This window comes from Plecotus auritus (genome assembly GCF_963455305.1).
Source record: "Plecotus auritus genome assembly, chromosome: 2".
Taxonomy (NCBI): domain Eukaryota; kingdom Metazoa; phylum Chordata; class Mammalia; order Chiroptera; family Vespertilionidae; genus Plecotus; species Plecotus auritus.
The window spans coordinates 98,442,561-98,459,446 of record NC_137771.1 but is presented as its reverse complement, the minus strand read 5'-3'; the positions used below and the strand labels follow the sequence as shown (position 1 = coordinate 98,459,446).

Genomic DNA, 16,886 nt, shown 5'->3' with positions numbered 1-16,886 from the left:
CCACTGGAGCCACTGTATCCACCTCTCCTCTCCAGCCTTTCTACACCGTGCTGGAGAAGGCGGGGCCAGCAACTTCCAGCAGCACCGAGCTTCCGGATAGGCCAAGGTTTGCGGTGCTAGCGCTTTGGACACAGGAAGTGCTGCAGGCGATGGAGCTGCTATTTTTAGATACTTTTTAAACACCCCAGCGCTGAGGTAAGACTTCGCTTCTTGATTCTGACTCTGCTTCTCGACTGTGGGACATGTACAAAAAATCCTTAGGCATGCTTCGACTTTCCCTCCTGCTGGTGGCCTTAAATTCGGCACGTACACACCCCCTTCCCCCAGCTGGGTGTGGGCACCACGTCTGCGGGAGAGCATCGGTGGCCAGGACATTTCTCTGCGTTATCTTAGGCTCCTGAGTCTTTGGTTGAGTTGGCTGTTATGCTTGCTTTGCTCCCCTGCCCCCTTACCCCCATCAACTTTGGGCCTTGAAAATATCTTGGTTCTCAGGTTTAGCTCAGATGGTGTTTGGGAGGGTCTCAGACTGCCTATGTTTGATAGCAGTTCCGGAGACAGAGCAGGTCACGAAGGCTTCGTGATTCCTAAATCCCTCCTCCTAGGTCCTTTTTCTAACCAGAGTTAGGTTGCCCAGATGTGATACTTATTTGGTTTAGGATTCATATTTACACGGAACAGCTTTTGCGTGGAGGATACCTGCGAGGAGGGGAATCAGCGGTGAAAGGAACCAATGGCAGATTTGGAACCCCCAGACAGGGAACCTTGCTCACTCCCCACGTCTCCCCACTGCACTCCCTGCATGTCTCCTGCAGCCACTCCACTGGCTCCGTGGCTCCGGCCCACGCTGCCATCTTTGTGGCTATGGGAGCCACCATATTTTTAGCAGAGTGAAGGTTAGTTTGCATATTACCCTTTTATTAGATAGGATCATTTGCTCAGCAATTCAAAAATCTTGCTTATGTTATTTCAGTGTAGGACTGGGCCTATCCCTTCAGAATAGCAAAAGTGCTAATTAATGGAACCTGGCATAAGTCTACCTATTCAGTTTAGCTGATTCCTAAAATCAGGCCAAGGGCACTTTAAAGATTTCCATTAAAGTATCTGAATATCTGAAACAACCTGGATAGAGGGGAACTGTAACAAGTCCTTACAATTACTTCTGTGGAAACAATGTGTTCGCCAGCCTTCCTATAATAAATTAAACAGGTGAGGAGAAGTTCAGCTCTCTATTTGGTGTCCCCTCCAGCTACCTTCAAGCATTTTCTATAATACACACTGAAAACCATTGTTTAGTTTTGTTTACTAATTTAAAAGGAAAAAATCCATTCTGTCAAGTAAGAACTAAAAACCACACAACCACCTACATAGATGGTATATCAAGATCTGACTAATCAAGGTGCAGGAGTGAAATCACTAGTGGATATGTACTAGTAGTCTCAAGTTGCTGGTGTTCGAAACCAAATGGGCAACTAAAAATGTCTTTACTTTGGTATTTCACAATTCACAAATAAATATATATACTTGTATGTATATATATTTATATATAATGTTATGTATATGACATATTTGATAAACTAAAAGTGAAGTCTGATATTAAACATTAGTAAAACTCTTTCAAAACAATAAATTTTTTTTGAGTTTGACAAATTTATTGGTATTTTAGTAAAGACATTCATATCAGTTATTTCTCTCTCCCAACTTGACCATAGGCTAATATTTCATTTAAGTCAAGAAAAGAATATGCAGGAGAGGGATTTCATTTTAACAATAAAATAGACAAAAAAGAAAAGTTTGCCTATTTAAAGCAAGTTAAATTCATGTATCCTGATACCATAAATCAAGTAGTTAAGAACTAATAGTTCTATATACATTTGCATTGTTTTACTTGGGACTTACTCTAATAAATGAAAGTGAACAAAGTGTTAGAAATATATACAGGCAGCTTCTCTGGAGTTACTACTTTTTAAAAGAGCTGAGGGATTAGTTACCACCATTAAGACAGTATGAAGCTGCCTGCAATTTAACATTATAGAAGTTTTCAAGGAAATCATTATATTGCATTTTTCTTTTATCCATGACTATGCCTTTAAAGATGTGTTTAATCGTCACATTAAAAAAGAATTCATATACAATACAAAAATACAAAAACAAAACAAACTCTACAACACATAGCTCTAACAAAGTATATGTGGTCAAAGATTCCATAAAATGCTTGAAGATGCATTTTCTTTCCTTCTATTTTCAATATTGAAAATGTGCTTTTGAAAGGCCATTGGTTAATATGCATACACTTAAAATAAACCATTTTATTGTATTAAATAAGAATTCCTGTAGTTAAGTACAAATTAGTAACTTAAGTGGTATGACAATATTACAGAAAGTGCATCTTTCTCATTTTCCATCTTGACACAATGTTGCTTTTTTGCTGTCTGTTACCTTTTAAAAAATAAAAACAGCCAAATATTTAAATATTATGTATATTTAAAATTTTTGGTGGTGGTTTGTATTTTAAAAGAAATAGCTTCCTATGACTTGCCTCAAGTCTGGTGAAAATGCTTACAGGAATTAAGCTAATAATAAAAGCCAAGAGAAGCACATTCAAAATACTGATTTACTTTGGTAGCGAACAGTTGTTCTTTGAAGACTAATGAAGGGAGACAAGACCCATTAAGGTGAAGTGGGCTGTATCAAATACTCAACAGTTTACATAAAATTTAAATTTTTTTCTTTTAAAGAGCTAAGCCTCTATATCCACTGATAGTAATGCAATATCTAGTTTGACTTGAAACAAAACAAATGCCCATTAGGAAAAAAAGCAACGTTTTAATTTTATCCAATTCACTTTCACTCAATACTCCAGTAACATTTTCCTCCCAATACAATACTCCCTCTTTATAAGGCTGTTCCTGGGAGCCAGAAAGTTTAGGTTAATAAGGGAGTTAAGTTAGAGTAATTGCTTGCAGTTTAAACAGACAATAACTTCTTTGCTTCCCTCTTAATGTGCTAATAGTTGTGTCTAAAACAATATGCAATTCTTCAAAGGTACCATTTAGATTTTTTTTTTTTTAATTATCTGTAACCTTTGGAAACTAATCACACAAAACTACAAAATTAGCAAATGTCTTGAAATCTGTATATAAAACATAAATTACATCTAATTTGAAACTCTCATTTATTAGTGTACCGCTCAATCTTAAAAAAAAAAAAGACAGCTCCAAAGATAGTCTTATATCATTCTTTAAAAAGGAAACTGTTCCTTTTAACTTTATACCCACCCACACCCCAATTTCAAAATATATCATTTAATTGTCTTGGTCATGGACATTTCCAAGATGAGATTTTATATTTTGCTCCCTTATCAGAAAACGCATGCTTTCCTTTATTAAAGGAGTTTGGTCCTGCTAAGGTTGGTATATCCCTTCCAATATTCATCCTCCTCATCTTTGCTTCTGGAGGCATTTCCTCTGGTTCGCTATCTTCATCTTCATAAAAAGCTGCTGCTACTGAAAGGGTTTTTTGAGCAAGAGTTGGAACAGTTTCTTTAGGTTTACTTGATCCAAGTTAGATGGATATGGATGAGGCTTTCTTTGTCATCTGACTACCTATGGCAAATCCAAACTTGGAGATCTTTGTAGGCTTTCTTGGGAAGTCTGCAGCTTCTTCTTCAGCTGATCACTTCTTAGCGCTGTGACTGGAACTTTCCTCCATTACTCCGGAGACTCCATCTCGCTGTGGCTTCTCCCAAAAAATAAATATTTTTAAAACTTTGCCAGCTCATTTAAATATCCTAGATTCCTGCTTTATATCTTACTACATATCATGTCTGCTTTATTAACTTAGCAATGACATAATCTATTCCCAAGTCAGGTTCACAAAAGAACAGATGAAGAAGTCAGATTCAACTGGGTCTCTCCACAGTGGGGCAGGAGAGAAGAGCAGCTGGTCAGGGGGTAAAGCAAAGGACAGACCTTTCGTGTTTTCAGATTCTACTTTAGCTCCACCCTATTGGTCTAAGACAAAGTCACAGTGACTAGCAAGACCTATAAAATACTTGTGAAGCAAGTTCCATTTTTTTTATTCATCACTTGACAAGCATTCATAGTTCTTTGGATTTGACTCACCTATGGCCCCATTAGTCACAGTCACAAGCCTGACTCTCATCCAAGAACACCTAAGCTACTCCTTGGAGAGGTACCAAGCTGTTACACAAAATACAAAGTGGGAAAAAACACAGAAATTGTCTCACATTTTTGTATCATGAGAGCTACAGTGCTATGTGCTTGCTATCCATCACTTCATTTAATCCATTCACAAGCCTATGAGGGCAGTGCCATCATTATTCCAATTCTTCAGAAGAGAACACTGAGGTCAGAATGAAGTTAAGAAGCCTTTGCCTATGATGAAATATGAAGCAAGTAAGACAGTAAAGATTTAAACCATGGGTTGTGACTTTTATCTGCCTTTCTTTCATTGTAATTGTTGATATCACTAGTGGATATATACTAGTATTCTATAAAATGACATCCACATTAGGGTAAACAAGCTGAAATTGCTTTATTCAAAGGAATTATTCTTTTTAAATGTTCTCAAGCCCAGCCAGTGTGGCTCCTGGGTTGAGCAACAACCTATAAACCAGGAGGTCATAGTTCCGTTCCTGGTCAGGGCACATGCCTGGGTTTCAGGGCTCGATCCCCAGTATGGGGCATGCAGGAGGCAGCCAATTAATGGTACTCTCTCATCACTGATGTTTCTATCTCTCTCTTTCTCTCTCCCTTCCTCTATGAAATAAAAATATATTTTAAAAAATAAATAAAATGTTTTCAATATGGTCAATTATAAAGGAGCAGAATATTATAGACTGAAACCAGCACCCTCATTTTAGAGTCACTGAATTCAATTCTGGCCTCTAAAAACAATGCCCACAGGGGATTTGCTCAGTAAAGCAGAAACATAAGGTCTCCAAGAACCTTGCAGAGCTTTCAGTTTAGTATTGACATAATCAGCACCCTAATTCTGGTCGATTCATAACTGACAAATTAACTAGTTATACATTCAGGCTGGTCTTTCTTAGACTGACAGCTTGCCCCATTCTCAGAGGCAACATACCCATCTCTTAAGAATAGGGAGGATATAAAGTGATGGTGGTCGCCTGGCTGGTGTGCTCAGTAGTTGAGCATCAGTCTATGAATCAGGAGGTCACGGTGCAATTCCCAATCATGGCACATTATCAAGTTGCGGTCTCAATCACCAGTAGGGGGCATGCAGGAGGCAGCTGATCAATAATTCTCTCTTGAGGATCCAAGGTGGCGGCATAGGTAAACACCTAAACTGCTGCCTCGCACAACAATTTCAAAACTACAACTAAAAGACAAAACGTCTATCACCCAGAACCACGGGAAAGCTGGCTGAGTGGAAGTTCTACAACTAGAAGGAAAGAGAAAAGAGCATTGAGATGTGCAAAAGCACTGAAAAGCTGAGGTACAGAGACGCGTGAATCAGACTGGTGGCGGGCGACTGGGAGCGCTGCTTTTTTCAACCTGAAGGGAGACAAGCTCCCGATTACTCTGAACTCCAGTTTCTGGGGAGACGCGGGGGACCCAAACTCCTATAGGGAGAAGCTGGACTGTCTGCCATTGGGTCGGAAAGTGAGGGTGGCTTGCTTGCAGGGCTGTGCGCAGGAATAACTGTTTACTGTGCTAGGACGTGGGACGCGGGGACGCGGTCGGAGAGGAAGAGCTGGCTAACTGGCAGCCATCGCTGTTTGCCACGCCCTAGCCTAGTGACACCCTGAGACCCCGCCCCGCACAACCTACAAACCCACCCAAGCTCCAAGCAGCTGCTTTAGCATATGAATGGCCTGCCCTATCGCAGCTTAACTAGCAAACTTGCAGCCCGGGTCAGACAGCTCCAAAACCTCTAAACCCCAAGCAAAGAGGAGAAAACTGTAGTTCTCGCTGTAGCTCCTGCTGGGTGGCCTCAGACAGTAGCTGACCTGAAGCCCATTGGAGATCCAGAAGCCAGTGTACCTAGTGGTCAGTGTGAGACACCGGATTTCAACTCCTCACATCCATAAGTGACACATTCAAGAGGCAAACTCAGTGAGCACCAAAGCCCCACTGAAAAAAGTCCTACACCATAAGCGTGTCTCCAGCGCAGCAGTTCTTCCATTATAGACATAGCAGGTCCTCACAGCCAATTGGCCTGGAGGTCAATTCCTCCCAGTGTACCAACAGCAATCAAGGCTTAACTACACCAAGACTTGGCACTCAGCCCACAAAGGGGTGTACCAAGAGCGACCACCTCAGGTGATTGGGGAGGCTGAGCTACTGGCCCCTATAGGTCACCTACCACACAAAGCCACTCCATCAACAAAGGGAAGCAACAAAATACGGAGACAAAGAAACATGTCACGAATGAAAGAAATGGAGGAAAGCAAACTACTGGATGACATAGAGTTCAGAACCACATTTATAAGGTTACTCAAGAATCTTCTAAAAACCGCCGAGGAACTTAGTGAGACCTTTAAGGATCTTAATGAGAATGCCAAGAAAATGGAAAAGGACCAGTCAGAAATTAAGCATACACTGTCTGAAATAAAGAATATAGAGAAACTCAACTGTAGATCAACGTACCCCAAGAATCAAACCAAAGATATGAAATATGAGGAAACAAAAAACACTCAACCAGAAAAACAAAAAGAAAAAAGAATCCAAAAATATGAAGATAGTGTAAGGAGCCTCTGGGACAACTTTAAGCGTACCAACATCCAAATTTTTGGGGTGCCAGAAGAAGAGAGAGAGCAAAATATTGAAAACCTATTAGAAGAAATAATGACAGAAAACTTTCCCTACCTGGTGAAAGAAATAGACTTATAAGTTCAGGAAGCACACAGAACCCCATACAAGAGGAATCCAAAGAGGACCACACCAGACACATCATAATTAAAATGCCAAGGTCAAAAGACAAAGAGAGAATCTTGAAAGCAGCAAGAGAAAAACGGTTAGTTACCTACAAGGGAGTACCCATACGACTGTCAGCTGATTTCTCAACAGAAACTATGCAGGCCAGAAGGGAGTGGCAAGAAATATTCAAAGTGATGAACAGCAAGAACCTACAACCAAGATTACTCTACCCAGCAAAGCTATCATTCAGAGTTGAAGGTCAGATAAAGAGCTTCACAGACAAGAAAAAGCTAAAGGAGTTCATCACCACCAAACCAGGATTACATGAAATGCTGAAGGGTATTCTTTAAGAAGAGGAAGAAGAAGAAAAAGGTAAAGATAAAAATTATGAACAACAAAATGACATCAAATACATACCTACCAACAAGTGAATCTAAAAATCAAGTGAATAAAAAAATCTGAAGAACAGAATGGACTGGTGAATATAATAGTATCAGGGACATAGAAAGGGAGTGGACTGACAATTCTCAGGGGGAAGGGGGTGTGAGGGGTGCGGGAAGAGACTGGACAAAAATCTTACACCTATGGATGAAGACAGCGGCGGGGGGTAAGGGCATGGGGTGGGGTGGGGAATCAGGTGGAGGGGAGCTATGGGGGAAAAAAAGAGGAACACCTGTAATAATCTGAACAATAAAGATTAAAAAAAAGAAAAAAGAATAATTCTCTCTCATCATTGATGTTTCTCTCTCTCCCTCTCCCTTCCTCTCTGAAATCAATAAAAATATATTTTTAAGTAATAATAAAATAAAGTGATGGGGATCATAGGGGAAGGGGGCACAAGATTTCCTGCACTATATACAACTGAAATATGGATTTGATTATTTTACCTAAATGTTCAGAATTCTCTCCTCAAACACAAAGTCCAATTTAGCTAAAACTCATCAATAGTCAAACAGAAGTAATTTTAGCTTTTCCATATTTAATATTTACTTCCAACCAAAAGTAATTGAAAGCTGCCTATAAAAAATGATATCAAGAACCTTCTTTTAGTCTCTACAGAGGCCGCATTGAACTGTCTAAAACTATTCTGTAAAGGTCACAAAATCAACCGCCCCTTAAATTCCAAAATAAATACTGTACCTTGATATGAATTGGGTTCATTACTGAGGTAGGAAAAGGTAGTAACAGGTTTCAATTCTTATTCTTTGCAACAATAAAGTACTTTCCAGGTAATTTCAATGATAAAGAATTCAACAAATAGTTATTGCCCTATTTACAATGGTTGAGATTCTTTACTACATGATGCAGGGGTATCTAGATGAGCTAGTCTACGTTCTCAAGTTTAATGCCCAATAATAAGGATAAGCCAATAACTAATTATGGTAACTGGAACATACCGCAGGGGATTCTAAGGCGATGGCAGCTCATCTGGTAAGGAGGAACCAGGAAGTCTTCCTTAAGTACCTGACATTGAGCAGGGCCATGACAAACTCAGAGAGCAATAGGGTGGGGCCCCAAGCAGAAGGACACCATTCCCAGGAGGAACAATGTAGGTTTTTGAGAAAGGTGAGGCAGGGTGAAAGAACAGTCAATCGTCCATATGGCCAAAGCTGTGATATACAGAATGAGATAAAACTGTGATGACATTACAGAAGAGCTTGAATACCAGGCTAAAGCATTTAAGTTTATTCAACGTCAGTATGATGCTCTAAGACAAGTGGTCGGCGCCGCGGTTTGCCGCTCTGTTGACAATGAGTTTGCCGACCACTGCTCTAAGAAAACAGCCCTCATCTATACTAATAAAAGGGTAATATGCTAATTAGACTGGTTGACAAGATATCTTCTGGACAGTTAGGGGGCAACCAGGCCGGCAGGGGGGCTGTTAGGGGATGGCCAGGCTGGCGGGGGGGCAGTTGGGGGGGCGACCAGGCAGGCTGGCAAGGGGGCAGTTGGGAGGGGGGGCAAGGCTGGCAGGGGGGCAGTTGGGGGGCAGCCAGGCCGGCAGGGGGCAGTTAGGGGGCGATCAGGCATGCAGGCAGGCGAGCAGTTAGGATCCAGCAGTCCCGGATTGCGAGAGGGATCCCTGATTGGAGAGGGTTCAGGCCGGACTGAGGGACCCCCTCCTCTGTGCACAAATTTCGTGCAATGGGTCTCTAGTATTTATATAAACTAGTGGAGAAGACAAATTCCAGTAAAATCAATGAGACTGCAAATCCCTGATAAGGGTCAATGAGAACACGGACAGAAACAGTAGTGCTGAGAAGGACTGCTCAGAAAAAAAAATGGCAATAAACTGGTCTGATGCTAGGGAAAATGAGCATAAAACCATTCACAGGAATCCGATGTTTTAAGTCTGGGTAGCAGGGAATAAATCAAGCTAATAACAGGAGTTGGGTTGAATGGGTGGATGGTCAGAGAGTAGATGTTTCCTTTTACTGGTGCTTACTTCAAGATTTAGGGAGAACACCCAGGTGAAAATATCAAATGGACAACTAGAATGGCGAGCAAATCTTATCTTTGGAAGGTTAATTTTCCAGTTCATAATGGTGATTCCCCAATCTTTAAGACTGTCAGAATCAACTGGGAAGCCAACTCAAACCAAAGACTCCAGGCCCCACCCTAAGAAAACCTGACTAAGTAAACCTCGACAGGGCCCAGAAATGCATGTTATTTAGAAACCAAGAATGAGAGCCACTGCTCTATGGCATGCTGCTCACTTTGCAGTTCATAATCTTCTGCCTTTACAGTTCTGAATATACTTCCAGAACATATTTACTCTGATGGCATTTGCAGAATATGAAATAAGTGCACTTCTTTGGAGGACTGGAAACACACTTTCACATCTGAAAATAATTATTTCTCAGTCTGTATCCCACTGTTTACAGGGAATGGCTTTGATATCCTACTACGTAAGTGATGGCTTAGGTCTACAAATATCAACCACTACAACACAGAGATCAATTCTGCTCAAACTTTTTGTAACCAAGCTAACTCCTGACTCCATTACTACTGAGCTGATGACAGCGTATAGCAAGCAGTTCTCTTTTTAAATGATGGAGCTCAGTGAGATTATGGGATAACTTACATAATCAAATGTAAATCTTTCACAAACTTCAATAACTTTAATATGTATTTCAATATACTTCTTTTTCTCTCCAAATCTTCCCACTACTCCAATCTCCATTTCTCCTCAGGTTTAAGACAAAGGAGACATCATGAAGCTCAGGAAGGCAATTTGGCCAACTAAAAATATTCAACTGACAGCTTTTATTAAAAGCACAAAATGCGCCCAGCTGTGTTTCTCAGTGGTTTGCGTCACCCTATGAACCAGGAGATCACGGTTCAATTCCCGGTCAGGGCACATGCCCAGGTTGCTGGCTCAATCCCTAATAGGGGGTGTGCAGGAGGCAGCGGATCAATGATTCTCTCTTGTCATTGACCTCTCTCTCTCTCTCTCTCTCTCTCTCTCTCTCTCTCTCTCTCTCTCTCCCCCCCACCCCTCCCTTCCTCTCTGAAATCAATTTTAAAAAATAAAAATAAAAATAATAAATTAATTAAAAAGCCCTAGCCAGTTTGGCTCAGTGGATAGTGTCAGCCTGCGGACTGAAGGGTTCGATTGCGGTCAAGGGCACATGCCTTGGTTGCAGGCTCCTCCCAAGCCCGGCCCTGGTCAGGGCGCCCGTAGGAAGCAACCAATCAATGCGTTTCTCTCACATCAGTATTTCTCTCTGTCTTTCCCCCTCTCTTCCACTCTCTCTAAAAAATCAGTGGAAAATTATCCTCAGGTGAGGATTTAAGAAAAATAAATAAAGATAAAATAAAAGTACCCTTTTTTTTAAAAAAAAAAAAAGGACAAAATGCTTTTTATTTTATATCTTATTCCCAGTGATAATAGCCATAGAGGGAGAAAAAGAGCAAGATGGAGTGAAACCCTGATATTACAAGCCATGGGAATTTTATTTCTTTTTTTTAAATATTTTTATTTATATCAGAGAGGAAGGGAGAGGGAGAGAGAGATAGAAACATCGATGAGAGAGAATCAATGATCAGCTGCCTCCTGCACATCCCAAACTGGGGATCAAGCCCACAACCCAGGCATATGCCTTGACCCAGAATAGAACTGTGACTTCCTGGTTCGTAAGTCAACGCTCAACCACTGAGCCATGCCGGCTGGGCTTCTTAAATATTTGTAATTAAAAAAAGCAAACTTAGGCCCTGGCTGGTGTGGCTCAGTTGGCTGGATGTCACACCATACACCAGGAGCTGGCCAGTTCGATTCCTGGTCAGGGCACATGTCCGAGTTGAAAGCTCGATCCCGGAGGAACGGGAAGTAGGGGCATCATGTGTTGGAGACAGCCGATTGATGTTGCACTCTTATATTGATGTTTCTCTTTCTCTAAAAATCAATAAACTATTCTTTTTTTAAAAAAGCAAACAGTTTAATACAAGAGTAACTCTAACACCATTTATTGCTGGTTTTCTCTCTTGATTAAAAAAAGGTAAAAGACTATTACACATTCACTTTCTAGACATTGTGCTGCCCAGCTGATGTGGCTCAGCAGTTGAGCATAGACCTATGAACCAGGAGCGGGCTCAATCCCCAGTGGTAGGATGCAGGAGGCACCCGAACAATGATTCTCTATCGTTACTGATGTTTCTATCCCTCTCTCCCTCTCCCTTTCTCTCTCAGAAATCAATAAAAACATTTATAAAAATAGACATTGTGCTGTCTTTACACAGAATTTCTTTTCTTTTCCTTTTTATTGAATTTGTTGGGGTGACACTGGTTAACAAAATTACACAGGTTTCAGACGCACAGTTCCACTGTGTTGTGTGTTCACCACCCTAAGTCAAGTCTCCATCCATCACAATTTATAATGTCTATGAGCTTTATTTTTTCTTTTCTTTTTTTTCTCAATCCCTTCACCCCTCCCCGCCCAGCCCTCCCAATCCCCACCCTGGACAGCTATCATTCTGCTCTACAAGTCTATCTATTTTGCTTATTAATTCAGTTTGTTCTTTAGATTCCACAGATGAGTGAAATCATATGGTATGTGTCTTTCTCTAACTGGCTGATTTCACTTGGCATAATGCTCTCCTGGTCCATCCACACTGTCTCAAAGGATAAGATTTCCTTCTTTTTTACAACTGAATAGTATTCCAGCATTTCTCTTCTAATTCTTACAGCTACCTTATTATGTAGATTATCTCATTACCCTCATTCCTACAGATGAGAATGCCCATGCTTGAATAAGTTTTTGTTCGGGTTCTCACTTCCTGTAAGGGACAAAGCTAGAATTCCCACCCAGTGATTCCTGATGGCAGTGTCCTCTTGGCCGTGATCCTAAGAACCTGGCACTTCATGGGAGAGAATGTAAAGGTAGGAGGAATAAAGCTTATCTTTGAAATAATCCATACATGGTTTCTTCTCTGGATCTCATCTGTGATCAAATTACCTCCGCTCCCCTTATACTACATGTACTGTCTGTATTTTCTCACACACACGAATGAGCTCCCTCAGGAAGGAAACACATGTCATTCATTCTCCACTTTCTGGCTCTTAATCACTGCCTGTGAGATAGGTTCTCAACAGTGCTTTGAATAAACACAGCCAAGTAATTTGCTAGGGACATACCACTGGCTCTCACAGCCTACATTCCCATAGCCCTAAGTGGGTTTTGGAAATTTAGGACGGCATCCTGGTTGACGTAGCCATTGGGAGATGCTGCTGCTTAGAGGGTAGAATCCTAGAGGTACTTCAATGCCTGGGACACACAGCCAAAGACAGTCTTCTGTCCCTCATAACTTTCAAAAGTCCTGCTCTATATTTCTGTGCAGAAAAAGAAAAACAACCAAAAAAGAACCTTTTCTCATTATCTGAGCATAGAACCTAACAGGTTTTTACATAAGCACAAAATATGTGTTACAAAGTATGTGTTAAGGAAAACTACTATTTTATTCCAAATTTAACCAAATTGAACCATTTTAAAAAATGACACTAATAGCATGCCAACAGCATTTGCTGAGCTGGCACTGCCACCCAGGGATTTTTGCCATCTATAGCCCTCATGTCTGGGATTCTATGTTAGGTGCCCATATGAGTGCTTCCCGCAATGTCCTCATGCAGCAGCATCTACACATTTATATACAGAAACACACGTTCTCCTTACAATGTACTTTCCTTTTATTTCTTTTTTTTATTGTAGTAAAAACATTATATGGATATAAAAAAATTACATGTCAGTTAAGATGTTATCCATAAATTTCATCTTAAGACTGTAAAAGCATCAAATACACATGAAATGGCCACAAAGACCCCTGAAATGGTGGAAATTTAGTGAAAGCACTAAAAAAAAGTACATAAATATTACTTGTTTTTCTCAACAAGATGCAAGGCAACCTAGCTAGGTAGGTAGGTAGGTAGTTCCCCACCTTATACAGACATCACCTCCGCTGTGTGAGCAGTTTGGACTGTGTACATATGAAGGGAGGCACCTATTGATCAAGGCACTTGTGTATTCTATGCTTCAGTTCTTTTCATATCAAAAGCTTAATTTAAATACTCATGGAAACTTCTGAAAAAAAAAGCAAAACTAATTTTAAAAGTTTTAAAGCAAAAGGAAATAGCATTAAAATATTTACAATGCAAAAAATCTTGAAAAACTTTTAAAGAAAATATGAAAAATAAAGTTGGGGAAAATATGCTTCACAATTCTTGTTTTTTGTTTTGTTAATTCTCACCTGAGCATATGTTTCCCATTGCTTTTAGAGTGGGAGGACAGGGTGGGGGGAGAGGGGGGATCTACGTGCCCTTGACTGGAAATTGAACCCATGACCCTTCTGTCCTCAGGCCAACCCTCTAACCATTGAGCAACCAGCCAGGGTGCTTCCTGATTCTTAAAGGTTAATTCCTTATGGGATATTTTTTAAACACACACACAACTGCTTAAATCCAATAAATAAATATTACATCTGAAAGTATTATAACACTAAACTATATCTTTAAGCATTTTCTACCAATTTTGCTTCATTGCCAACTTGCTCTGTATCTCTAATTTTTTTATCATTATGATAAAAAGATTTTATTTTTATAACAAGCTACCAGTATAAATAAAAGATAACTAGAATTAGAAAGTACTACACAAGCCCCGGCCGGTTGGCTTAGTTGGTTGGAGCATTATCCTGTACACAAAAAGGTTGCAAGTTGGGATGTGTCTCACCCAGATGTTTCTTTCTCTCTCTCTCTCTCTCTCTCTCTCTCTCTCTCTCTCTCTCTCTCTCTCTCTCTCTCTCCCCCAGATGTTTCTCTCTCTCTCTCTCGCTCTCGCTCTCGCTCTCAACTCTCCCCCTTCCTCCCTCTCTAAAATCACTAAAAATATATCCTTGGGTGAGGATTTTTTTAGGAAGTATTACACACACACTTTGTTGTTGTTTTATGCCCTAATCATGAAAGAAGGGAAAACATACATACAGCTTCCTCTACACTGTTCACAATCAGTAATAGTTTTTGTTTAATCACATCAATTTCCTTGACAAAAATTAATACCTTAACAAAGATTCATTGTTTAAGACTCTGGTTACAACATGGCTAACTATATACAGAACGGAAAATTCAGTGTAGTCTACTGAACATATATCAAAATTTCAGACACAGTAAACACTGCTTCTGACCAACTGCAGTGAAATTATGCTCATGTAAATGTTACTTTTTAGTCACAATCACTACTTAAACAGTCTTTGGAATTATCAACCTTCAGTTCACTAAAAAGAACAGGAAAATATTATGTTTACTAGTATCAGTAAAGACTTTCATTTCCTTTATGAGGTAATTATACTTACCTGAAGTTAACAAGACTAAATAAAATTGTAGTAATTTTAAAACATGTATTCAAAAACTTAGTTCATCTTTTCTTCAGGAAATGTTCAACTGAATTTCACCTTTTTTTCCTTTTCCTAGTCTGTAACAGAAATGATAGTACCTTTGTCTAAAAATGTTGAAACAAGAAAACTGAGCATTAAATTTTTGAAGAAGTGCTTTATTTTACACTATACCTTAAGCTTATCAGGAAAAAAATCCTAATTTCAGGAAATCTGTAATTAAAAAATAAAAAATACAAGAACCCCTCCCCCCCCCCCAAAAAAAAGATGCTGTGTCTGGATTTGCTAAAAAAGCATGTATCCCATGAGTTACTTTTACTTAAAGTTTATTGTACATATATTCTAAAATAAAACATTTTAGCATTCTAATCCTTTTGTCTAATGTGAATGGAAAGCTACTGAACAACTTCCTTCTCACTGAATAAAATAGGCTTTTAAATTCTTCTTGAGCAATAATAAATTCACAAAAAAGTATGTGTTGATTTCTCAGGTATTGTGCGTCTCTCAATTTCCTACAGAATAAAGGCATAAAATAAGAAATATAAACCATGCTGACAGTTTAAATTTCAGAAGTGAAATTAAATACCCATTTATCTTATTTGTAACTGTGGACAGTACATGAAAAAATAAACAGATTTAAAAATTATCATGATATTCTAAAACGACAATGTGGGCACTTATTTCAGCCAAAAATAGAAATAATGTTCAAGCTTTCGTGTAAATCTAAGCAAAACACAGCATTTGGATCTAAAAATTTATAAATGCTAGTCAGTGACACAATTCAAACAGGCAACCTTTTGCTTTAACAGTCTAAGATTGTGTGGGGAAAATAAGCAGTTCTCACAATGGGTTTTAATAAATGGTCTCTGAAGTGCAAAGCAGCAAAACTTCAGTGCAATGATCAAGGACTAACAAGTGCAGATGCTATGTACTTGAGCCACCTGGTGGTTTATTGCCCTCACTGCACTAGGCACACAATCTTGGATTCTACATTGTTTTACTTTTGGTGACAAGACCCAAGAGACTTTAAACTTACCAAGATTTAGTAACAGTGCGGGTCACAATGCACAACTCCACTCAGAAGCATTGTAAAAACTTCATTGATGCTAAACTTGGACTTCACTCCTGAGAATATACCCTAGCAGTTCACCTACACTAAGTGACGAATCCAAAACAAATTCAAAGTAACTGTAGACCACAACAGACTTGCCTGTGGCTTATTTACATCTTGCCTAGGTCTGAGCAGTTCAGAACAGAGCAAATATAACTTCTAACAGGACACTGTCCTGTCGGCAATAGATGCTCAGAGATATCAGTTTAAAATCAGAAAATTTAAAAAGAGGTATATTCTGTTAACAAGAGGAAACTTACAGAATACCAATCTTTATGACTCTGTTTCACATTAAATTATATCAACTAAAAGAATTCTCAAAGAGATTCTTAAGGTGCTCAAGTTTTTATAAGAGTAGAATATGCCCAAGGCAAATCTTTATCTTAAAATATAAGAGCCTACCGGCTAGAGAACATTAGACAACAGGCATGATAATTTTAATGATCATAATGGTGAGGATTATATAAAACTTGAATCTAAATGGATATTTGCCAAAAAGTCAGTGACAATTTAAGCCTTTTAACTAGTGAAAGGGTCAGGGAGGTGAATACGTGTCCAGCAGCAGTCCAACACCCTTCCTAGGAGAAGCAACTTCCTCCCTCTAAATTTGTTATCCCTTCAGTTAAGAACCAATAAAACTCAGCATGAAAGAAAAGCTATTAACAAACTTACACATGCATTATAACCACTATTCCCCATTAATGATTTTATTGGGAGGTGTACTAGGCATGGCTTCAGAGTCTCCTCATCCTCACTCAAAGTGCTCTATGTTGCTGACTCATCCCAGTGATTCAAGACAGCACAACTTGCCCAGTGGAAACACTGAATGAATAGAAGTCTCAAAGGATGGCTGTATTCCTCTTCTAGCTCAGATTCTTAGTGGAAGCTAGGCTGCTATTAAAAGACTAGTTTCCTGAGGAAAGTAGATAGTTTTGGGAAAAGACCATTTGGCTGAAAGGTAGAGGCTCTATTGCCAGCTGTTTCTCCAGCTCCCT

At 39.5% G+C, this 16,886-nt stretch overlaps 1 protein-coding gene and 1 pseudogene across 3 annotated transcripts in view; both read right to left on the bottom strand.

Annotated features, from left to right (window-relative positions):
• Positions 1-16,886, bottom strand: part of GMDS (GDP-mannose 4,6-dehydratase) — a 736,645-nt gene that overhangs the window by 635,593 nt on the left and 84,166 nt on the right. The window lies entirely within an intron of this gene.
• LOC308242596 (PEST proteolytic signal-containing nuclear protein-like) lies at positions 3,303-10,086 on the bottom strand (annotated as a pseudogene). The gene is made up of 2 exons: positions 9,988-10,086; positions 3,303-3,627 (listed from the first exon to the last, which is right to left on the bottom strand). The product of its transcript is annotated as a PEST proteolytic signal-containing nuclear protein-like (transcript).